This window comes from Buteo buteo, chromosome 2 (assembly GCF_964188355.1).
Source record: "Buteo buteo chromosome 2, bButBut1.hap1.1, whole genome shotgun sequence".
Lineage (NCBI taxonomy): Eukaryota > Metazoa > Chordata > Aves > Accipitriformes > Accipitridae > Buteo > Buteo buteo.
Window position 1 is genome coordinate 12,856,642 of NC_134172.1, and position 25,945 is coordinate 12,882,586.

The 25,945-nt window shown below is 42.3% G+C and overlaps 1 protein-coding gene across 1 annotated transcript in view; it reads right to left on the reverse strand.

Annotated features, from left to right (window-relative positions):
- ADARB2 (adenosine deaminase RNA specific B2 (inactive)) overlaps positions 1-22,119 on the reverse strand; it is a 320,813-nt gene extending 298,694 nt beyond the window's left edge. Inside the window, exon 1 of the mRNA XM_075022448.1 lies at positions 22,030-22,119. The gene's annotated coding sequence lies outside the window, so the exon portion shown is untranslated. The remainder of the gene's footprint in view (positions 1-22,029) is intronic.
- Between the last annotated feature and the right edge of the window lie 3,826 nt (positions 22,120-25,945).

Below are 25,945 nucleotides of genomic sequence, written 5' to 3' on the forward strand. Positions count from 1 at the left end.
GCCATTAGCTTTTATTAGTAAAGCTAAATGAATGACACTAATGTGAACAGCATAAAACCTACATTGACCTACTTCTATTAAATGAAGGAGAATAGGCCTTATAGGTCTGTTAGGCTGTCCAATTTACTCTTCCACTTAAAATTACTGATATTTCCTTACCATGATCTATACATACAGGTTATGCTTAACTCTGTTTGAAAGCAACACAGATGTAATACACAGTATGTTCTTATTCACCCCCTGTTCTGAATTACCGGCAATTCAAGAAATAGCCAAAATTGATGGTTCCAAAAATTGGAAAAGGAAAGAAAAAACAGAACAAGGCAGCAGATCATCAGCTTGACACAATTAAATGCTACCTATGAAGCCAGTATGAGTCAACGGCATTTTTTAAGAGAATGAATTATCCTCAGGCATTTCTCTGCTCAGGTAATTTTGCATGTTTCTCCTCTTCCTTGCTCTGTCCAATTTAAAGGTCCAATGCTGACTGAACTGCTGAGCATTCCTCTCTAGCATTGGTTTTAGCAGAACAGAAATGCCCTTTGCACCTCACTGAGGTTTGCCAAGCATCGCAGAATTAGGCCAAATAATTAATCGCTGTCAGACAAGATCAAATGTCAAAGAAGTAGCCTTTGGAAGTTCACCTGCAGGTTACTCGCTCAGCTTCCTCAATGCCTAGAAATAAAACTTAATGCCATTTAGTAACATTGCTATTACTTTTACAGTAGTAACCAGGAGGTCCCAAATCAGAGCAGGACCACGTCATTTCAGACATAATTTAGTGGTCTCTAAAGGGCTCACAGCACAAAGAGATTATAAATAGTAGTGATGAACATATTCTGTCTGTCCTCATGGACCCTATGCAGAGACGAGGCAAGCGGATTGCCACAGTCACAAAAAGAACAGCAGCAGAGCCAAAAATCAAATTTAGCGTTCCTGAATTTAACAAGATCATCCTTCTAATGAACTTTGCAAGCAAACAAGACACATGTGCAACTAAGCAGCTGCTTCTCCTGTATTTCTCAAGATGAAATTTAAAAGCAAAATGACAAAGACCTGTTCTGAGAAACCTGCCCTAAAAAATCCAGTCTGGGGTACCAAGAAAAATCAACACTCACCATCTCCAGCTATATGCATTGAAAAAAAAGTCAAGCTAGTATTCACAGATGATTATTTTTTAATAGTTCTGGCCTCGAAGCAGCAGCTCACATTCCCAATATTATAGCGAAGGAGGAAAGCAGAAACATATCAATCACTCAACAAAGAGGCTTGTCAAGGAGTGGGCATTTTTCTTTTGTAGCATTTTCTTCTCAGCAGCTGCCCACGTACAGCCTATCAGGAGATATCTCAGATGTCCATCAGAATATTTTTCTGCACTCTCTCCACTGTTAGTGCTTGAGCTTAATTTATTTGTCAAGTGCTCGTTTGGGAGTAGGACTGGGTAGGGGGGAACAGGGAGAAATGTGTTCATTTCATCATGATACTGCCCTATCTCCCTGCTCTCTGTCAGCCTGCAAATATTTACATCAGACCTGCTGGATTTCTGCATCTTTTAGGATTTTTTGTAATTAATTCAGTCTCAATGTTCTCCTCATTTCCATACTTTTCAAATGTCATTTCATCTCTTTTGATCTGCTTCCATTTCTTTTCTCCCTTCTCCCTCTTTGCCTTCATGCTCTTCCTGAATTTTGAAATGGATTTTATTGGTTGATAGAGGCATGTGAATTGCTTTCAGAGGCTGGGCCTTGGAAACACAGGATAGCAGCTTGCTTAATCACATTTCTCACCTAGAACCTGTATAATAAGGGTGATACATAGGGTGTGAGGCTGCAAAGCTACTAGTGAAGATGAGCTAATGGACCTTGGCCAGCCTTAATTAGAGTTTCTAAGCCAAACCTTTTCCTCCTCTGGCCATGAGTATGTCAGCCTATCAGTTTTATAACAGCTGTCAGCCTCCTCTGACTAGTTTATCTTCATCTTTCCTATTTTGTGGGTTGACACGGCACCAAAAGAGTTATTTCCCTGCAGCAAAGGGGACCTTTGCTCTGCAGGCAGAACAAAAAGCGCCTCTTCTACAGGACACCTGACCCTACTCCAGGAAGGGCCACGTATGGCATGAACCACTGCACCCCTCACTCCCTGCACCTTCAGGACATGGCAGTCTGGCACTTAAAAATATATATACATATATATGTGTGTATATATATCCCACAAAAAAAAAACAAAAACAAGCCCCCCAATCCATCACCTCAATAAATCAACTACTGATGTGCTGGCACCCAACATGAATTGCCTTGCCTGCCAAAGAGGCTGGAATGAAACAACTTTTTTTCCTATTTCAAACTAGTTTAGGAAGGCTTATCAATTGTATATGTGTTTCCTGGTGGAAAGCTTCCAACCAGCTGTGCCTGGTTAATAACGTGCCTTCTTAATAACAAAGGCTTGTTTCGATCAGGATGGACTGATAAATTGCTTTCTGCCTGAGGATAAGGAGGACTGGGCTTTAGGTATGTAAAAATGGTAAATATTTTTCTTCTGCTTTTGTTCTTTCCCAGCCAAAAGCATCTTAAGAAAGCCATCTGTTTCCTTGCCACAGAAAGAAAAAAATTAGGGATACCAGGATCCCTGTGCTTATTCATCCGACTTTGCCTTGAGTTAAATGTTGGAGAACCGTCCCCATTTGGGAAGGTTTTAGTTCTGCCGTTGGCTACAATAAAGGCTGCTGTTTCTATCCACTGCTTGGCTTGTTTGTCTCCGGATTTTTTATTTCAGCCAGAATTGCAAAAGAAATTACACTATTTTAGTGCAAAATGAATGGGATTTCCTCTGTTTAATTTATTATCTTCATCTATTTGTCTCCACTAAAGAAGAGAGAAAAGTCCCACTCATCCTCCTGCCCTCCCCTCGCCCCCAGAGAAAGTCGCAATTGTACCATTAAGCCTCGAGTGCTTTACATATGCAAACACAAACGCAGTGCTTACAGGAAAGATCTTCCCTATCCATATGTTCATCTCCTTCCCTTTACCTAAACCAGATGATTACCTCAGCAGCTCAGCTGTGTTATTGAGACATTTCAGCGTGAAATTTGTTTTTCCTCACTGAACTTTAAGCGGAATTTCAAGTGCCAAGTCTCCAAAGCCAAGTGGGGCTATTAAGAGATAATTACTAATTATGCTAATTTGAGAAGTTGTGCTATTTCTTTCCCTGGTCATTTTATCTGCAGCTCTCCTGAGAGAACAGTCCCCATTCAATGTTAATAACCTTTCCAGGCTAAGCATTCAATGGAGGACAGTGTGTCCTAAACCCAGGAATATTTTACAGTTAATCTAGATATGTGGCTGTAAATTAGAAAGAGAAGCAAGTTGCGCTAATGCTAATGACTTATGTTATTAATTTTTTGCAGAAGCAGAAATATCTGATTCCTCTCCATTCATACATTGATACAGCCTTTTGCTGATGGTTTTATTTTAAATGAGAGAGTCCTCAGTGACTTGAAATATTCAGTACACCAATAATATTTCTCAGTGATCATTTTCTAATCCTACCTATTGCAAGCTCCCATAATAATAGATTAAAACAAAGAACAGATTTGATTTGCATTTTCTAAAAGTCTCATTTATTTTTGCCTTATTTATGTAAAGGTATGAAACATCTTTTCCAAGTTCTATACACTGCTTTGCTTTTTTTTTTTTCTTTTCTTTTTCAAGACAGTTGTTATTGGCTTGATCATATTAGTCTGTGGAGTATGCTGACAGAGTAAGAGACTTTATTATTTTTTTAAAATAAAATAATGACTTTAGGTTTTATTTGATGTATAATTCCATCCCTGTTCTGTGGCAAAACATACATGTTTTACGTCTTTTATATTCACAATTTGTTTGTGGAGTGGCAGTACCCAGAGCCTTCTTGGCTTGGCTTACCTTCCAAACACAGAGGTGCAGAGACAGCCCTCCTTCGGCACTACTTGTTGATAAAATCTTGTTTCTTTGCTCCTTGGAATGGATCTCCCAGGTAAGAGCACGATGGCCGCAGACGACATCCAAGATCAGAGCGCTCTCCGTTAGGAGACCACGGTTACTCTGATGTGACCGTGAAGGCCCATTCCTGCAATACGTGGGCTTGTAGGTATCCCACCGAATGGGAAAAGCTTGCATGCCTAAGAGCAGCTCCTGGGAATACAGGCTGCAGGGTCACCCCCTCTGTTTGTCAGTACAGCAGGAACACCATAAACACTCAACGGAGAACAGTGACATCTGGAAGCAGACGAAGAACACTCACAACCACGCGCCTGCAGCCATGGAGGGCAGGGCCCAGCACACAAATGGGGGCGTCCTCCACCCACAGAGCCAGCGCTAACGGGAACGGTGGCTGCGTTTCCAGAGTAAATAAACTCCCGTCCTCACTGGAGTTCATCATCTAGGTGTGCTGCTGGATTCGGCCTCACACTGACCACTGAAGACAGTGGGGCATAAATGACTTCAGGTGCTTATGGGTGACCACAGCTGCGGTACTGCAGATCAAGAGCAGAGTGCAGAAAGCAGGAGACATCCAAAATATTTTAATAGGAGTTGTTGGGCCTGTAGTCTATATTTTTTTGCAGTTTGCAGAATCTAGATGCGAACTAACTAAGCAAAGATCCTCGCCACGCAACCAAAATAAAAATGAGGATTGAGTGACAAGAAAACAAAGGATAGCGGTTCATACTTTGATTTTTCACTATTTTAAAACCATATACAGGCCTGAAACCAGTGGGTGCATTTTTTTAAAAGGCAAAGAATGTAAATATTCAAAATCTTGGGTAGCACCTATTCCTGGAAAATGTAACACACAGCCCTCAGACTCCAGTTCAGTACTCCCAACGTAGGAGTGGGAGGACTGCGTTCACGAGACATGAATTAGGGCCTAAAAATAGGTCCTAGTAATAAAGGAGAAGATAATTTTAAGTTTCAGCATTGCCAGTTTCAGAATAGAGCTTCCTTTAGTGGAAATCCATTTTGCAAGTGTGCGAACCTACCCCCAAACCCCAGATAAACATCAGGTAAGATCCTTGCTGATGGAGCCGGGGGGACCAACAGGCCACTGTGCTCCCACCATACCACCGGGAGACATAGGAGAAACATGGCTCTGTGACTGCCTAGTCATACATCTCTCACAGCTTCATGTGAGCACATCCAGCAGAACCGGCTGCGATTTGTACCATCATGTGACCCTCTGTTTTGGGTTTGTGTGGTGGAGTTTTGGTAGAGGGGGGCCGGCTCCTGTGAGAAGCTGCTGGAAGCTTCCCCGGCTCCAAGTGGGACCCGCCTCTGGCCCAGGCCGAGCCCGTCAGCGATGGCGGTATCGCCTCTGGGAGAGCAGATTTACGAAGGGGAACCTGCAGTGAGCAGGGGGAGTGGGATGTGAGAGGAACCCCTGTGCAGATACCGAGGTCGGTGAGGAAGGAGGGGAGGAGGAGCGGGGGAGGAGGGGATGCCCCCCAGCCCGTGGTGAGGCGGCAGGCTGTGTCCCCCCAGCCCAGGGAGGAGAACAGTGGAGCGGAGGCCCCCCAAGATGGCCGGGACTCCATGGGAAAGCCCACGCTGGAGCAGTGTGTGACTGAAGATCGGCCCGCGGAAAGGACCCACGCCAGGGAAGTTCATGAAGAACTGCAGCCCGTGGGAAGGGCTCACGTTGGAGAAGTTTGTGGAGAACTGTCTCCCGTGGGAGGGACCCCACGCTGGAGCAGGGGACGAGTGAGGAGTCCTGCCCCTGAGGAGGAAGGAGCGGCAGAGACAAGGTGTGAGGAACTGACCACAACCCCCATTCCCCATCTGCCTGCGCCGCTGCGGGGGGGTAGGTAGAGAATTCAGGAATGGAGTTGAGCCTGGGAAGGAGGAGGGGAGAGGGGGAAAGGTGTTCTAAGGTTTGGGCTTACTTCCCATTATCCCTGTTTTGATTTGATTGGTAGTAAATTAAATTGATTTTGTTTTTTTCCCCAAGTTGAGTCTGTCTTTTGCCTGTGACCATAAGTGGTGAGTGATCTCTCCCTGTCCTTGTCTTGACCCATGAGTCTTTCTTTATATTTTCTCCTATTCATCCCACAGGGGCCGGGGGGGAGGAGTGAGCAAGCGGCTTCGTAATGCTTTGTTACCAGCTGGGCTTGAACCACGACACCCCAACATTTCAGCAGCTCCCTAGCACATGCTGAACTGAAGTCCCTGACCTGCACCTGGACAGACACACACAGAGTCCATGGACTTCTTCATCAAACAGACTGCCTGGTCCTGGTCAATGGAAAACACGCACAGAAGGCAATATAGGTAAGTGTCTCGCATGCGAATCTCATGTCAGCTTTCCCTCTGGTGGGCAGATTGTCGTAGGTGGGGTCTTGCATCCCCACTAAGCCCCATCAACACTTGAGACATTGCACCTTCTAAAGAAACACTCTGTTGCCCCAAAACTTAGCCTAACCAAGGTGCATCAGAGTCAGCTGCTCCTTGCTGATACACTGCTGTCCAAAGACAGCAGCTAAGGGGACCAGCTGGAGGCTGAGAAGAGAGCCATGCATCTGGGCAATACAATGCTGTAAGAAAATAAACATCTGCAAGAGAGGAGATCTCTTAAAAAATAAACATAAAAAAGAGGCAGTCAGGAGAGCAAGATGCTATATCTCCTGAAAGGCCTGCTGGAATATTTAAAATTAGTTCTTCCTGGAGAAAGAAATGAGCGCTAGAGACTATTTCAAAATGCTTCATGGGCTCCATTGGTCACAGCCACACTTGTTCTGCGCACTCTGGGAAACTGGCAGACTGGAATCACAGCCCCAGAAAGGCACTTCACATTGCTAATTCTAGCTGAAATGAAGTTTTCTGCACATGTTATTTCTTATTCATGTTTGAAATTATTTTTTAATCTAGTACCTACAAAGATCAGAGTTGTGAAAGAAATAAAAAAATCAGTTAAAAATCCACCATTAGCTGTTTTCTTTCCTCTTATATTTCCATAATGAAAATACTTGTAACTATATGATTTTACAGTATGATTCCAAAACCTGCAGTAACCCTACTGAGAATTGTTTGGAGGTCTCACAGTTTTTGGAAGGCTCAGACTGCATGAATAACAGAAATGCATATATGCAAGAGACCCCAGCAGCCGGCTGACACTGTCAGGCCTCTAACCGATGTAAGACATTACATATGGGAGAGCCTGAATACCTCCCTTTTTCCCAGTTCAGGCCAAAGAGAACAGGGTCCTTTGGATGGACAAGTCCATGTGGGTATCAGCTGCAGTAGAAAGGAGAAACAAGCAATTTCTGCATAAATTATGTGACACTTGGAGACAGCCAGTTCCTTTTGGAGAAATAAATCCTCTCTGTGCTGCTACCTGGTGCTTGAGATCATGACTAGGGCAGTAGATGGGATGAGCAAAGAAATTATTTTATTCACCATTTTTCTACCTGTCCTGCCAAATGTACAATGTCTTGGCAAAATTTCTCTTCCACCATCCCTTCACACTGTGCATCAGGGAGACGGGAGAGAAAGTTTGCCATCCCATGGTTTCCAGCTGGAAATAGGCAATGGCAAATAGGTACTTGATCCCCCTTCAATCCCTCAAAATCTCAATCCCAACTATATCAAAAAACATGCACAGCAAGCGCAGCAGAGAAAAATACTCCCCGCAGAAGCTCTGAGCAAACAGGCTTCATGTGGAAATCTTGAGAAGGAGTTGAGGGAAGCTCAGACCTGAACTTCTGAAGGAGGATGGTCCTTTCACTGCCACCAGTAGCTGGTACAGTTGCAGGTCCCGTAATGTGATTTTCTGAAAACCACAGATTTCGGCATCCTACGATTGGATGAAAATGTTGGATTTATTTACTTTTCATAAATATACAAATATATGTATGTTTCTATCCTGCATCTTTGCAAAGAGAATTTCAAAAACATAAACTGATGAAAGCTCTGCAAAAGAAACAATTCATCCACCATTATCTTCTCCCTGCCACAGTTTCTTTACGTTGATTCTTGAAAAAAACGGACATCTGAGGTCCCAAATTCTACAAAAGAACACAAGTTGTGGAGTCCTTGACTTTCACTATTTCACCGCAGCCCATCTGCATGGATTTATTTTCAGGCTAAGAGCCCAGATAATGCAGTGTGTAACATTTCACCCTTAAAAACCCCAGTTATAATAAAGAACAAACAATAATCATGATGGGTACAAGATGCAAAGAGATGAATTACAAGGCAGATGTTCAATCTTGTCTTTTCAGCTGAGATTATAAATGGTCTGAGCCTAAGAGAAAAATTCAGAGCCTGAAACTGAAGGCTTGCTAATTAATCAGTTATAACGGCATAGGGGATTACAAAACATGATTAAAACACACTGAAAACAAGAAAGACAAAGGAGGATGGCGAAGGAAGTATGGAAGCAGCTCTGTCAACAGAGAAACTTCTCTACACAAGCTGGTGAAAATGATGCAGCTCTTAAAAAACTTGTGCTTAAGAATTAAAAACCAACTACAATAACAAAAAGACAATGTTATGAACTAAATCAATTCCTGGAAATTTGGCCCAATGTTCATTAAGAAAAATCGGGGTTTAATCCAAGCTCCTTATGAAGCCTAGGACAAAACTTCCACTGAGTTCAGCCCTTTATATAAATATGCATGTACGTTAATACATGCATTGCTGGAGCACATATCGGCACGTTAATATGCATGGTACTAGAGTGTCTGTGTTTAAGTATATAAATAGAAATTGAATACAAACATATGCATTCATAGCTTTGAAGTTCCATTAGTAACAAAACAGTGTAGAGAAATTATTAGCATTTTTACATGATGATTTCTGTTTAAGTCAGATACTGAACTGCTACTGATACTTCCAAGGCATTCAACAGATGGGGAGTCTAGACTGATAACTTCTGTGCTATGCAAGTATATTTTTAAACCTCCTTTAATGTTAAAATTCTGATGCTGTGCTGTAGGGATGAAATAAAGCGCTTTCCCGAGTGTGCAGTTTCAACTTCCTTGTTTTCTTTTTGAAACTCTTAATTTGGCAGTGATCCACTACTGATAGTGCCAGTTAGCATGACCCTAAACCCTATAAATAATTACCACTGAGGTCAATCTGCACTGAAGACAACATGACCACCCATGTGAGGATGACCTATGGGAGGAAGGTCTTGTAAGCGGTAGGGCCTGGTGCTCCTGAAAGACTCCCTTGTGACAGTGCAGAATGGGGCTCCTATTCCCTTCACCTCGATTCTGTTCTCAATCTTTCTCTCTTTTCTAGTGGAAACAAAAAAGGAAATTGTTCTTTTGTTTGCAAATTCTCAGCAATGTTGATGCATGCATATATTCTGTAATATTAACTACGCAACAAAAATTAATCTATAACCTTAACGTACATAATGGATGAAAGTGAACATTATAGAAGTTAAGATAGAAGATATTTTTTCTAGTTCTCTTCTAGTTTTGGAAAATGAATGCAATAAAGTGATATCCCTTTAGAAATACCGGTGCTTACTCTTTATGCAATTTTAAACTATATTATTCCGGTAGCATTTATTTGCGTGTTCATTGTTTGCCCTGAGAGACCTTCATTTTTTCCAAGTATGAACTTATTCTAGATTTAAATGGTAAGAGCAAACTCATGTAAAAACATAATGAAATCACCTTCAAATCTGCTTACGTTCTCACTTTTCATACAAACCCCCATCATAAAAATAATCCCCCAAATTTCTCTGAGATTATTCCATCAAATCCCATGCCCATCAAATCCTAAAACATGCTCCACCTGCTAGTGAAACTATCACAGTAATTGTCTGGGCTTTTATCTAATGAATATGCATTACAGCAGTCAAAACAAAATTCTAACTTAATCTACATTACTGGGGAAAGTTTCTTAAACAAGCTGTTGCAGGGAAATTTATGTAATATGTTGTCAACATTCGGCAGAGACAAGCTGTCTGCTAGAAAGGGCTGATGGAAACCGGTTCCCCACATTTGGGCTGGGAGCCATATTGTCGCTACCCTTAAGCCATGCTTTTGGCCACAGATGCGCTGAGAGCATCACATCTCGTCACGCCTTTAGGGTGCCTTTCCACCTGCACTTCATCTCTACGTAAAAGGCCTGTGCTGACGATCACTGAAAAGTCTCTTTTTGCCATGTGGGTTTCAGTGAGTCATCATCATCTCTCCCACAATGCGCAGACTCACTGGTACCTGCTGGAGCACGGGGAAATGACGGACGGAAATTCAGTTGACTGTCCGTGCGCAGTCTGTGCACGCCTGCACCTGCAGACAGGTACGCGCCTAACGCCAGCATTTGCCACAATATTGTACGGGGCAAACCAACAAAAGGAAAATCATTTGAAACCAAGATTAACAAGATAAACAAGATTAACAAACTGCTGTTTTCATCCAACTGCCTGCATATGATGCAGAGATTGATTTTGCTATAATGGCCATCAGAATAATAGTCTCAGCCCTGTACCTTTACTTTTTGCTGTCTCCCATTTCTGTCTAAACAGCACAGAAACCAACTTCACATGCCCGTGTCAGAGAAACATCTATTCAGCTCAGGAAGTGGTAGGAAGATCAGTTTAGATACGCTAAGACAGAATGAGCCCTAAGAAATAGGTGTTGGCATGTAAGTGCAGTATAAATTTTTTTATACGTGGAAAATTTTTAGGAAAAGAATAGTAACTTCTTATCCAGTTTCTGATTCCACACAAAAAATTAAGTGCCTGCATATTGGTATGCAGATCTTGTTACTTATTATTTACTGCTTTTCTGAGCAGCAATGGAATGACTGAACAAGTGATTTTGCTGAACCAAGGCCATACATTACCCCCCCAAAGACCTCTGGTGATATATTGGTCCTATCCAGCCACCAATCTCCTATATGCTTTCATTTTCATAATTTGTATGAATAACAGCTGCTTCAGTAGGTGGGGATGCAAACAAGGGGATTAAGATAAAAGCAACAAGGGGAAGAAAGAGACGGGTGTTTTGGTAAAGACAGAAATGAATTCAAAAAGTGCAAATAGGTGATAACCATATGGATTTTCAGGGTTACATACACTATGTTTTACTTTAAGAGTGGCTTTTTGGAGCCTTTGCGGTTATCTTTTAATCATTAACAATAAATTGAGATAGCTTCTATAGGGTTTAATTCATGTTCCCATTAAAACAGCACTCCACAAGACCTGAAACAGTGTGTAATTTGTTGCTTCTTGCTTTCAGTTAATTTAGGAGATTCTTGATGAGGGCTTGGAGTTTTTTGAGGCAAAATTAAAGTAATAATGTATAGGGAACAGATTTTTTTTTAATTGTTTTTAGCTTTTAGAATTACTTTCCTAGATCTAAAAATGAGGGCTTGGTTATTTTTTTTTCATCTTAGAATTGTCTGCAACATATTAGTCAAAGAATTATCTTACGGTTAAATAGTATGGTCAATTTACAGTGGTTTTAGCTAAAGTGGAATAGCCTCCTGGTCTTCCAGGAAGCACTTGCATATACAAAATTGATGAATTACAGGCAAGGCACAAATGTAGGCACTTTTACTAAGATTTTTAATGGAAATAAAGTTATGAAATTTAGATAATATTTAATCCTACGGAAATTAAGTGGTTCATCTAAAAGGACAAATCTCATTTTAAAAAAAAAGAAAAAAAATCTATAACAGTTTCAGTCAATTCCATAAGCAAATTCTCATAGTATGTGAAGGAAGTAATGTATGTTATAAAAAAAGAGTTATTCTACAGACTTGTCAGCAATGTGCTGCTAATACTGAAGAAAGAGTTGCCTTTTAAATGTAAACTCGGAGACACAGAAACCTCGCCCTCAGCATGTCTAACAAGCCATTCTGGGAGAAATCAAAAGCCCTCCAGGAGCTGAAGAGCAAATGTGATTTAACACCGAGGAAGAATCTGACCCCGTGCCTGCGTCTGCACACAAAACAGATAAATAAATAAAAAAAGCCCTCTTCTTTCAGCCGCCACCAGGCAGAACGGCTTTGCAGACAAACGTCGCGGTCTGCCTTGCAGCAGGGATGGCACCTGCTCCCGGCCGTGAGCACCCGCTGCCGCGCCGTGAGAGGAGCAGCGCTCCCACCGACCTGCCGCGTCGCACGAGCGTTTCGCGGGGATAAACCCCCGCGATGTGATGCAACTACAGATGCGATGCAGCTGCAGAAAAGACAGAAACAGGCTCATTGGATACTTGAAACCGGAGCGACAGGCTCCTGAATTCCTACCTCTTGCTCATTAATTCTGCAACAGATTTATTAACCGCTCTGACTCAGTTTCCCTCTCTGTGAACTGGGGGAATGTGGCCTCTCTGTCTGTGAGAGTTAATAACAACTTCTCATAAATACTCTGAGCGTGTACCTAGTATGATTACACTGATGCATTTTTATTAACTCTGGGCAATAAGAGTCCTTGCTGGCTGGGATGAGTTGCAATTATCTGAAGAGAAGGATGATCTTAAGTCACTGGCAGGGAAAAACAGTCCAATGTGCCTTACATCATAAAAGAATAAATTTAATAAGGAATTCACGGGTAGCCTTCAGGAAAATCTGCCAAAACTTCTTTGTCTATGGTTTCTTACCCCATTTAAGCAGAATGTATCACCTGCTTAAAAATGTGCCTGGGCTAACCAATCTATAAAGCAGTGTTCTGTTAAACTACTTCTATTACAAACCACATTTCTAAACTGCAAAAGGCTATTTCACTTCTGTCTAATCAAACCCAGTGTACATTTTTTAAAATCCCCACTTTTTTTTTTTTTTTGACACCTCATAATCATCTTCTGGTAACTGGTACTGTTAGTATCTTACTGCGTGTTTTTACCTTACAGTTTACACCTTGTGCTATAACACGTAAAGATTCCAAAATTCTTCAGTTTTTTAGCAAAATTAATGCAGAGCTAAAGTCTCATTTTAAAAGTATTATTGGCAGGATACAAGTTAACCTAGAAAGCCTAGTTTTTGACTTGTTCTGGCAGAACTGAAATGCTTCACATTTATGCTTGAATACTGTATATTCCCTCTTCTTCCTGTGTATGAAATCTAAAGGATTTGCACAGTGAAACTTTTTTTTTTTTAAAATTATCAAATTACTTGTGCTCATGGATTTCTGCTGAAGGCACAAAAAGTGCTCCTTGTGGGCACAGCACCAGGTAAAGCAAACCTCTGTCATACAGCTGTAAAAACTGGTCATTATAAATGTGAATTGAAAATGACTCAAGTATCTTGATTTGAGAAACAAGATTTTAGAGACACACATCAGATGCTTTAGCATAAATAAATGATTAACACAGATCAATCAATAATCTTTGCAGCAGTTGCAGCTGGAGGAGACCTGCTGTCAGTGATATTAGAGAACATTCCCTTTTTGTACTGTTTCTTTTAAACTCCTAAATCCACGAGCAGCAAGAGCTGCGCTCCAATTTAATTACTGTCTGCGGTGCTCAACAATGGAGGCAACGCAGACCACTGCAGCTCTGCCCCTCGCGTCCCAAAATCACCATTCATATGAACATATAAATAGCAATTCATGATTGGCATGACGGAAGGAAATTACAACCTGGAAATCAGCTAATGAAAGTTAATTTCAGCTCAATATTGTTCAAGAATCCATCGGCATTTTGCCTGGCAGTTTGTGGCAGGGCTGCTGGCATGGATGTAAAACGGAGCATGAGCTCAGGGTTGGCTTCTGCTCCCAGTTATGTCAGTTCTTCCCTAAGTTTCAGCTGGAGAAAGATCAGCACACAAAGAAACTTAAGACCAAATCCACCTTTTTGGTAAAGGTTCGGGGTTTCCTGACATGGGCATTACAGGCTTCTGCATAAGCCTCTGCCTTCACCATTCTGAATTGCTTAGCTACTCAGAAAACATATCTAGAGAAACAGAACATAGAAATATCCTAAAAAATCTGGCTTATAAGAAGTTTCTTTCATTTGTTTATTTCTCACTCTAAAGCAATCTTATAATCCTTGTGCAGTTGTGCCTTTGTGATTTGTCTGCAAGACTATTAGTATTACATAGAGGAAGATCATACACAAATCCTATGAGAATGTTTATATATATATATTTAAAATTACAAATTCATACCGCATGGATAGATGGATGTGTATAAATAAACAGATGATACAAATGTATCTTATTTTTACATCTCTAAACAAAATCCTTCAATGCAATATAAAAATTAATCCCTAATGTAAATATTTTTTGGACTCTACAGGCTTTAAACCCCTTTGTCTAATATAACTCGGGAGTTTATTATAGTCATTCATTTAATACAGCTAGACAGCTGAAGCAAAAGTTTATATTTCATATATACATATACAAAAATGTATATATGTACACATATATTTAGGCACAGACACCCATGGATATAGCAGCACAGTTCTGCCACCCTGACTCATGCTGAGAAGTTTCAGTTTCAATTTTACTGTGAGTAGGGGCAGCAGCATCAGGCCTTATACAAAGGTAACACATTATTACAGTTCGCTTAATAGCCATCATTTTACATTTGTTAAACCCCGCTAGTTAAGGAATAAATAGGTATTTCACAGTCTCTGAGAAGTGGTAAGAAGCGGGCAATTGCATAAAATTAGTTGTGTGTAAATCTCTCTCTCTGGAGATGGAGATAAAGTATCTGTCAAGTTCTACTTCTTTATTCCCACTCTTCCCAGCAGCTTTTGACTCTTCATGTTGATGTTTCATGAGCACTTAAAAGAAAGGTGACTCTGCTAATAATTTTGAGCACCATTTCTCTTATAAGGAACAAAGATGATGTAAAAATGGAGAAAAAATATCACACTTCATCATGAAGTATTTTGCTGAGCTCTAATTACTGCTCCCTCCTCATTCCTGAACCACAAATAAAACGCCACCAGCACGTACTGCAGGTTTCAGAAACAGCACTCGCAAGTGGCACAACTCCAAAATCAGAGGCAATATTTGGTACGGCGTTGGGACCAAACCCTAACCAGCAGGAACACTTTCACAAAGACAGACTGTGGTTTGCAGGGGTAACCCCCTACTACACAATATTCACCTGATGATGACAGACTAGCAGTCACGCCAGTAACTGTGGGGTTTTTTCTTCCTGACAAATGATCACGTGTTTGTAAACTTCGTTTTCACCTCCTTTTATCCTACTCTTTTGTTTCTTTTTCCAAGGGAGTAAGAAACAGGGGTGCATTAATTTTTATCGTTATCCTCCTAACCTCACTACAGCACCGAAGGAAGAGACTGGGAATCAGCCTCAATTTCGGTCTATTTTTACATACATCGTGCAGGGAAGGCGTTGAGTAGGAACAGAGAGGAAGGCGACTTAAAAAGCCGTCAGGAATATTCCAAGGAAACGCGCCCGCCTTCCTCGCAGCTGCGTTCCTGGTTTTGGGAGGCGCAGGGATGCGGAGGGATGCGGTTGCCCCCGCCGAGGAGAACGGCACCTCCTGACCCGCCGCGCTACAGCCTCGGCCGTGGAAACGGAGGAGGCTGCCAACGGCCCCACAGGAACAGGAGCGAGCAAACAGCCTACAAATCATCTTGCCACGTAATCCAAGTCAGTCAGGAGTCAGATAATTTCCTGAAAAAGACGATTCATATCTCATATTAAAAAAAAACACAAATCCTTCTTAGTGTATCCTACCTAAAGCCAAAGCCTACATTCACTGAAGCGAGCAGCAAACTTTTTAGCGTTAGTCTCAGCTGACCTAATCAAATCCCTCGACTTCCTACACATATATAAGTTTTGTTTTTCCATACCTTGAATGAACAAATTCCCCAGGCCAGCTACATACTGTCTCAACAGAAAAAGTACTTCCAACCCTATTAAGCATGCTGAAATTCTGTTTCCTTAAAGGCCTCTGTCTTTGTAAATAAAAAAATCAGGAATGAATTAGAGTAGCCTGTTTACCTTCTTTATAATCTTTCCTTCTTTAATATAATTTTACTGTATTCTTTCTTAAGTTTATCTCCAAAGTAAACAATATAAATCTTACCAATTTTCTTCTACTGAAATTTTACACATCTCTAATCCCTTTTGCCACATGTCTCTGAATCCTCACTATTTCTAGTACACATTTGGGAGCTAGAACAGCCAGGATGAAATAGAATACACCCAGTGAAAACACACCTTTCATTCATTAATGACACCGTAATATCTTCAATATTAGCCATCCTGCTCTTCACGCACTCTGCCCTGCTCTATGCTTCCCTTGTTATCACGCTTTACTTAGCAGAGGTTTTCATTAAACCATCCACAGCGATGTCCAGTCCTTAGTCCGGAGCGGGTATTGTTAACCCAGGGCCCAAAAACACGTCTTCATATTTCAAACCCGTTGTAAGAAGTAAGAAATTCTAGACTGACTGAATGACAATGATAACGCCATCCATTTAATGCTTTCTGCTAAAGCATTAAATTTGGTTATTTTATGACTCGGGGAGGGTTCTCTATTAGTATGGGTTGACAAGCTGCTTCTGCCAGTTAACAAAGCCGTCTTTTTAATATACTATATATCACAATATGCTGTTAAAACTCCTCTGGGTTGGCTGCTGCGTTTCAGATTCATACAGCTGGGAACAAAGGTCAGCCAGAGCAGGAAGGTAAGCACTTTATTTTACTATCGGAACTTAAATAATCTGCAGGCAAACCACGCTGTTCTACACAGAAAACATCAAGTTCATCACAGATGCCTTGAGAATAATTTATCTACTGATGCCTATTAGCTTTTTTTTGTCTGGATAACTAGTAGTTTACACGGAAAAAACAGTAAACTGCCTGAAAGTTTGTAGAGATAGTTAGCTGTAAACATAAGGATCAATTCAGGTTCATTACTACTCGCAAAACCTATACAATACTGGACAGCAGTAATTCAAAAGTATTACAATTAACAGAGATCAGACAGCTATTCTAATGTTCACTTTTTTTAATGCAACTTGCTAACCTAAAGGGCATTAAAGGAACCTAAGAAAACAGTTTGCGCAAACCTTCAGTAGCTTTGGTATTTCACAAGGCAATTTGATCTGACCTTTAATTTTTAGTGCAGCGTTTTCCATTTGTAGGGTATCACTTCAGAAAGGGCTGCCATTAAGTATTTTATAAACTCCATTAATGTCACTTAAACTGGAATATGTATACAAAGCTCTCTCTCACCTTATGGGAGAATTTCCCTACTCAAATCACCAAGGAGAAGCTACAAAATATTAAGCAATATGAAGCAACTTCCAACAGTACGATACTTTGCCACTAGCTTTACGTGCCTCTGCATCGCCACTGAAGAAAGCAAAACATCTGACAATTTATGCGGTCAAAAAGGTAAAAATGGCTATATATGTCATTGCTCATGTAAGATATGGTCAATATTTATATTAATACTTTTTTTACTTAAGTAATTAATACTTTGAGGTAAAGTTGAAATATTTTGTTCTCTCTCAAAGTAAAATGTGCCATTTTATTGTCCTCACTCTTACATGCTGTTGCTAGGAGGATACAACTCTGCTATAACCTAATCATCTGCTATTTAGATATGGGCTCATGAATCCCATATTTTTATTCTAAATTTAAGTTCAGTCATCGTAGCTAATGTCCTTGATGCTATCTCAAATTGCTGTCATTACACGGATCACTAGAAATTGGAGGTAATAGTAAAAAAGAAAAAAGAAAGGTACCAAATTAGATGATGGATAAAGGTTTAATCAATTTAATTTTATCACCAAATCCAGTCTCTTCCTCTCCAGCTGTCAGGGGACGAGATAAGCGGAACACATCTTGAAGCACGACGCAATCCTGTTGTGGGGAAGGAGTTGTGTCCCTGAACCTCGCCAAGATGAAACACGCTCATTTATTACTTTGGCATTGCAGGATGATGAAGAACCAAGCTGGTTTCCTCCCTCCGTCCTCAGCACAATCTTTCTATTTCATTAATTTTTCATGGAATTTCATTTCACAATCCTTTTGCCTCTCTCACCCACTTGCTGCCCTTATTTAGTTTATTCTGTCAACTTTTATTTCGTGTCCCGTTGTATCAGCAGCGACCTCGGCCATGGCCTTCTACCACATCAGGCATACCTGATTCCCTCCTGTTTCCAGTAATTAACTTTAATCGCTAGGTCTATAAAACGGCATTACAAATAAGGTGGCTTATTTGTTGTCTTGTTCTGGAAAATAATAACTCATAAGGGGCGCATCTCCAATCACCCATTTCATAGTTAACTTTCTATATGTTGATTTCTAAGAAGTTGCCAGAGGCTGCTGAAGTATGGCCTTTTTAGTGTTATCAGTAAATGGCAACTCTGCTTTTGTTTGGTCTACTTGTAATCATTTATCTCAGAAAACAAGCCTTCTTTTAAAAATCTATACCACAGGCTATGAAATCTGCACAAACTGTGCTGAGGCCGCTGTGCTGAATTCTGCCAGTACTCTGCCACACGCCAGAGCCCTGGAGAAAACACAAGAACCCACAAAGCCAGCAACTTCCTATAAAGCCCTAAAAATTTAAACTGTATTTTTCTAAATTATTAGGCATAGTTTTCTAAACCCTGGTCCTTTTACACACACAGATTAAAAAACAAAAAAATAGAGAGACGGAAATATAAAATACCTGTTACTGCTTTTACACAAAATTAGTATGCAGATAATCTGGCAAGCATCTGTGTTTATTCTTCCTTAGGTCTTTGAGAAATTAAGATATTTACTTCTCACTGGGAGTTAACTCACTTACTTTCTAAATGACAATAAAAATATTCCTACCTATACTAAGTCAACAAACGGCTATGAATATCCACATTTTAGCTTTTTAACACACTTTTTGCATGTGGTATAAAACTGAATGAAATCACTGTGCAAATATATGCTTGCAATGTGATCCTCACTGCACGGACATTAAATGTTAATCCTTCAAGGTAGGATCTTTATAATGAAAGGATTGCTGGATTTCATAAGCATAAAAATAAGATGCATGCAAATTAACTATTGGACGATGTCATTGTACACTGGAATCACACTCAGTGTCCTACACTTCTCAGTGCTTGATTTGCATATATGGAAATTCTCTCTCTCTCTGTCTCTTGCAGCATGTGGGTTTTATTTTTTTTTTTAGCCTAAATACACAGGGAAATACAGCTATTCAGAGAATTTTGTTTGCTTTCCTTGTTTGAACTTGCTTTCTGTCCCCAGGAAACTCCTAAAACAGATCATCCAGGTATAAAAGAAATGGAGCAAGTGCTACACCCAGACACAGTAATTTATAATTCACACTAACCAGGACAAAAATATGACTGAAAACATGGAAAGTAAATCAGAAGGGGAAAACCAACACTATTAAATAGAGAATAATATCTGCTTCTACTGCTACACATTCCTAGATATTCTATCAGGCGATGTCTCAACCTGGTTTTAAGCACAGTTCATATGTAATGTGTAATAAAATATATTAAGTTGTATAAATAATTTCTTGAGTCCATCTCCTTAAGGAGTGGGGATGTGACAGATAATTTCATTCCCTTACACAGGTTAATACTCAATTTAAATTTAAGACTAGAGTGAATTTCTTTGTCTACACATGTCCATAGGTATCTCTGTGCGTGTGTGTAAACATATGTGTGTAGTTACACACTTTAAAACAGCTACTAAAAGTATTCTTGCTTTAAAGAACAAAATATGAGCTGGAAAATAGTTAAAGGCAAGTGTCTGTGGTGTAACTCTCTACGAAGATTTTTCACAATCTGTTAAATAGATCAAACCTGCAAAATAGTGGAGCCCATATTAATTCTTATAAAGATGTAGTCGTTTATGTGCCTAAGGTACATTTTCTTGACTAGTCTCCAGGACAGACAGTTTGTTAAACCACACCTTTGCACTAGATAATCGAAACCCCCACATCAATATATGGTAAGTAAATAACTAGCATAATAGTAAAATCCAACAGGTTTTATACTGGGCATGCCTTAAGTTACAGGCATTTTTTGCGAGCATAAATTTACAGGAAAGTGTATTTTTATGAATATATACTGTAATGACACAGAAAAGAAGATAAAATCATATGAATGCAAGCATCGCTCCCTGTAATTAGTATACTAACAAACTACATTATTTGGAAAGTGGTTACAATAGCATGTTTGGAAGAATAAAAAAAATGAACTCTTCAAGTGCACTTTCTTATTGATATTGGTCAGTCAAGCACTTTCTAGAATGCCATCACCCTCCAGCTGTGTATTCTGCGAATAGCTGTCATCTACCAAGTTACTGTTTAGCAAGTTTTTGTGGTTTTTACAACATTCAAATTCCACCTTATTTTGGCAAAACATAGAGCAACAAAGGATGCATTAGAGACGTCTTACTGAAAGACCCTCACTGCTGTCTGCTTCTTAGAAACAAAATTAACACTTGCAATTTACCTTTATAACAAAGCACCTTTACTCCATTGCATAGGTTAATGGATTACTCTCTTCTCTTGGCCAAGCACAGGGTAGCTAAGGCTAGTTGTGATTCCCGCGAAAAGTAGTTTTGCTAGAACAAACACAGCATAAGGAAGTCTGCAGAGCACCACTTAAGTACAAGCAGATTTAAAGAGACTGAGTATGGGAGCTCTCCCTTTGGTTAGTATTTTAAAATCTATTCTGTAATGGAGCGTAAAAGACAGCCTTTGTCACCAGGTGTTATAGCACGCTACAGATCCAGAGTACCAAGTCAAGGTTACGCACCTACTGGAAGTCCTGATTTATCTGCACGTCTGTTGTTTTTACTTGTGCGCAGGTCGCTATTTGTTACTATGATTCTGAATATAGAGAGTTCAGACACCGAAGAAGTTAAAACAGTGACAATCAAGTGATATGGTCTAGCATTTGCCATTTGAGCGGCTTTTACTAGTTACTACACAAAACCTGCTTTGACACCTTCCTAAAAAGTTATCAAATACGGTGCTTAGTGGGTGCAACATAATCAATATTTAAAGGACACTTGGCTAATGGCGCCTTCCAAATTAGGATTTCTAGAATCAGGGGAAGAAACAGCATATCCAAAGCATCCACCTGAGTTGACGAGCTAGCTGACTAAAACTTGCGTTAGTCCCACATAATGATGACAATTACAGGTTAGATGATATTTACTACTTAGATAAACACTTGGAGTTAGCATCTCTGCAATCAAACGCGCTGCAGCTGGGCATCTCTGGCGCTCTGCTCCTCGTATCAGTTCATTTTACTTTAAAGTGCTCACAGACTGTTAACTTCGGCTTTCTCAGGCAAAACATCAAAACCCAGGCAGCGGTGTGTCATCCCCTCTACGGGAGAAAACAGGACAGCCTGGCGAAGAGCTTTTATCTAGGGCATATTCCCCGGTCGCAAGGACACCCCGTAGCTTCACTTTTCACGCTTCTGGCAATTAGCGCCTTCCTAGCAAAGCTCTGCCTGGGGAAGGCGAACAGCACCGAAAGAGCCCAACTCGGCGGACTCTCTCCAAAAACCCCTAAGAAGAGGCGGTTCGGGGGGGCGCAGCCCGCCGGCCGGCAGCTGCGCGCTGCCCCCGGGAAGCTCCGCGCCGCGCTCTGCCCCGCCAGGGGCTCGTCCTGCCCGCCGGTACCGGCGCACAGCGGGACGGGCGGCGGCGCCGGGGTCGGCCGGGGGGGGCAGCGCCGGAGCCGCCGGGACAGCTCCGCCGCCGCACCGCGGCTACCTCGGACGGGGAGGGGGGGGCTGCTGAAACACCCCCACCCCCCCCCCCGGCCGCCGGTACCCCCCGGGCTTCAACCTCAGCCCGACACAAAGGGAGGAGGAGAGCAAACGGGGGAGAGCGGAGGCCCCTCTGCGCCCCGGCCGGACCCCGCCGGTGGCGGATCGGCGCGGCGGGGAAGGCGCCGCCCGCCCCGCCCCGGCCGTCGGGGCAGCGGCGGGGCCGGGGCGCGCCGCGGACAGACAATAAAAACGGGAGCAGCCGACGTGTCTGCCGGGAGGCAGGCGGAGAGAGAGGGAGAGGAAAAAGACCAAAAAAAAAAAAAAAAAAGAAAAAGGGGGAAAAAAAAAAATTTTCTCCTACCTTTCCTCTTCGATCTCCTCCTCCTCCTCCTCTTGGACTTGCATTTCAGCTGCCCGCTCGGCCCTCCCGACGCCCTGCTGCTGCCCAGGACGGATGTCATGCCTGTACTTCAGCGAAACAGCGCGCCGCCGCGATGTTTTCCTCCCGCGGAGTTTCTCCTCTTTCTGGAGGCGGCTTTTATAGCGCGGTGGGTAGGGCCGGGCCGGGCTGGGCTGGGCTGGGCTGGCGGCTCGGCGCTGCCCAGCGTGGCGGCGAGGGGTCGCGCCTCCGCCCCGACGTGCCGGGCCCGGCCGGGGCGATGCCCGGGGGCGGCCGCGGCGGCTCCGCCGGCCCCGCGCCCACTTTTCGCACCTCTGCGAGTTGCTGGGCCCCGGCCGCTTTGAAGCCGACGGCGCGGGGGTGGAGGGGCGGGGGGGGGGGGGGGGGGGAGCGAGGGGGGCGGATTTGCTGCTGCAAAGTCTCCCGCAGCCCAATGGCTCCCGCCGCCCTGCTCTGACATCAGCTCCGCCAGCCCTCGCCCCCAAACTCCGCTCCCCCGGGGCTGCCGGCTCTGCCCGGCTCCCCGGGGAAAGCGAGGGAGAACGGCCCCGGAGGGAGTACGGACATCCTGCCGGCTCGTCTGGGAGAAGCCGGAGGGGCAGCTTGCAAGAAGGGAGGCTGCAGGCAGGATTCCAAGCCTTTTTTTTTTTTTTTTTTTTTTTCCCTGCTTGAGACCATGTGGACACTGAGCGCTCTGCTTCCAGAAACCGAGAAATGCCGCTGCTGTCCTCCCTAACGACTTCCTAACTAGTTCGCTAATTGCAATGCTTATTATTCCCGGGGAAAGAATGTGAGTTACTGTTGGAGGATCCCTGTATCCACAAACCTTATGCAAGAGGCTAAGTGTAGCGACTCCCCTTGAATCTCCAGTTATTTTTAAGGTACGTGCTCTGCTAAATTCACGATCAAGGGCAAAAGCTCTATGAAAAGAGGAGCGTGTTGTCGCTCAGACTCATACATTAACACTCTGCAGTGCCTCATTTAGGAAACTGTGCAATTAAAGTGTCGGGAGCAGAGGGGCTTTTACAGAGAGAAAAGATGACAACAGCATCCCTCTGAAAAGCTTGACTACAAAGCGTTACACGTTCAGTACAAAAAGCCGAGGTATGCAACAGATAAGATACTGCTTTAAGTTACAAGGGACCTACTGCTTCTGTGCTCTAGCCTCCTTAGTTATTATCTAACTTAAAAATACAGATCTGGAAACCTAGGCGGTGAATGGAAAATGGAAGGATATCAAGAAAAAATTATGCTAAATAATTAATGTCATCATTAGTGCCTACTGCATTTGTAGTCGGCTGGAGGAGCACAGTAAAACCCTGTTTATCAGAACTCCTTTAATCTAAAACTTCCTCTTGTTGGAATGTAGGTTACCCAGCTCCTGCTGCTAAGCACTTCCACTGCAACTCTCCCAGCTATTAGAATCCCTCTGTGTTTGGCTGTTTTAGGCCTCTGTCATTTTTGGACGAGGCAGAGCTACACATTACACGGATTTTCAAATTAAATAAGCAAGAATATTTCCCTGAAAGTCTCTAAAAGTCCTCATTAAACCAGAATTCGGATGACACAGGCATGCCAAGACGATGTCACCTCTTGGGCCCCATCCTCCACGGAGCAGGTCACATATGGTAAGAAGGGCCTATATATACCCTCGATTTTAGCAGTGCAGCACAGCACAAAGCACGGGGGGAAACGGCCTCCACTACCTTACCGGCTAAGGTAAGAGAGCCTGCGAATTTAGACCCACACGGCTGGGATGTCAGATATAATTCAGAAAGCCCTGCATGGATGTAGGTTTTTACATGCGGAGCTTTTACCGGTTACTGGCTGGTTTTTGTTACAATATACACATCACCCAAAAGAATGAAACCTCGAACTGCTACATAGCTTAAGTAAACATCTCTTCAAAAAGGTTCTGTCTGTTTCAGGGAGAAAAACGTATCTGTGGGAAACCAGAGAGGCAATCATTGTTTTTTTTGTTTTTAGCTTGAGCTTTCAGCCTTTAAACTTTCTCCCCTTTTCCTTCTGGTTTCTGTTGTCCTGAGCACAGCTGACCCTCATCTCTCAATGTGGCAAAAACTCGCATGTGAAGTAGTAATGCTACTGCAAAACAACTGCGCATTCAACCGCACATCAAACTTTGAATCGGTCTGGAATTTAAGTCACTCAATTTAGAAGACAAATTTAGAAAAGCGTCTTCTATGCTTCACTACAAATCTGTGCTCTGTCCATTAGGGATCTAAAAGAGAAGCAAGATCCAATTAGAAAGAAAATGAGCATCCCAGGACATTCATTCATTTTTAGGAGTGGCTTCAAGCTCAATGCATTCTTTAAGGTTTCTGAAGACTTTATTTCTGATAACATTTTGTTACACTCTCAAAAAGAGTGGAATCTGAGGTGTTAAGAAGCTAGACTGGCATTGCCAATCCCTAGAGAAGTCATGCTACCAACACAACCTGAAAAGCCACCAATTCTCAGAAACTATCATTAGGTGCTAACAATTTCATGAATTGCTTTTCGGTCCTGGGCACAGTTATGAGACAGTATCAGCAAGCCAACATTGGCAACAGTTGGGCTATACTGGTCGTATAGGTCCCTCCTAGGCTGTTTGAGGATTCGTGGAGGCATGAAGACAGCTTAAGTCATGCTGCTGGAAGATCTCCCCTTGGCCACAAGGGACGGTGAAGGGCAGTCATTTTTTACACTATCCAGCTACAAAGTCAATAGGATTCCTTAAATGTGCTGTGCTTATTCCTCTCATTCTTGGAAGGAGTCAGCTTCTCCACCCAGTGACGTCCCCTGTTTCAAGACCTTTTTTAACTTAAATGCAAGGTTACCAGTCCCACACAACTGGGTCTGTCTCTCCTCCCAGGCAAACGTGCATGATTTCAAGCACTATGGTAAAGTGCCATAAACTCAATCTAGGAAATACAAAACCAGTATCAATGAGGTGGGAAAAAAAAACTAAATTAGAAAATAACACCAGCTGTCTTTCAGTTACGTGCTTATGTCTACTAATGGCCAATGCACTTGATAGTCTTACCACCCCACAGAAATTATGGCTGTTCCTGCCCCGGTAATAGAGCTATTTCCTGCTCCTTTTTTGTTGAGTAAAGCAGCTTAGGACTTACCCATCTCCATGGGCCTGGCTGTGGAGGTTGTTATGTTTATTTACCTTCAAGCCGAAGTACTTCAGACTGTTCTGAGGAAAATAACTTCACACACCTTGACTTACAGCCTGCAAAGAAATGCACTTCACACCCATGCACAGCCACCTACTTAGGCCTAGGTGAATCAGACAGGTAGGAGGGTTTCAGGTGTGAGTCCTGATGTGAAAGACTCTTCCCTGTGCTGTTCGAGGAGCTGTGACTCTCTCGTGACCCATCGCAGCTACTGATCCCAGCCAGTATATCAAAACCCATATTCCTGCTCTTGTGAGATAGGTTTTTCTCAGCACTGGGGGTACCCAAGCAAGGAGTCCAAGCTTTGTAGGATTTGTGACAATTCACTTCACTCAGGTTCTCTCAAAAGAGGAGAGCTGAAGGGCAGTCCAAACAGTTTATTAACTGGAAGACTGATGGTGACTATGAGAGTATGACGGGGAAAGAGGGTGTGAAACTGGATGCAAGGTTGCACATCTTAATTATACATTACCATTTAAATTTCCATGCCTAAGCAATATAGTGTAGAGTTAGTAATCAACAGAAATGGAGAAAAATGAAAATGGCTGAAGAAAAAAAGCAGCCCACCCTTATTTCAGCTAAGCACTTCAGATAAGCAACTTTAGGAACAAATCTTTGAAAAAGTTATCCAAATCTGAATACTAAGCCCATGAGTATTATGGGTGGCCAGTACTTTTTCTATACAAACATACTTA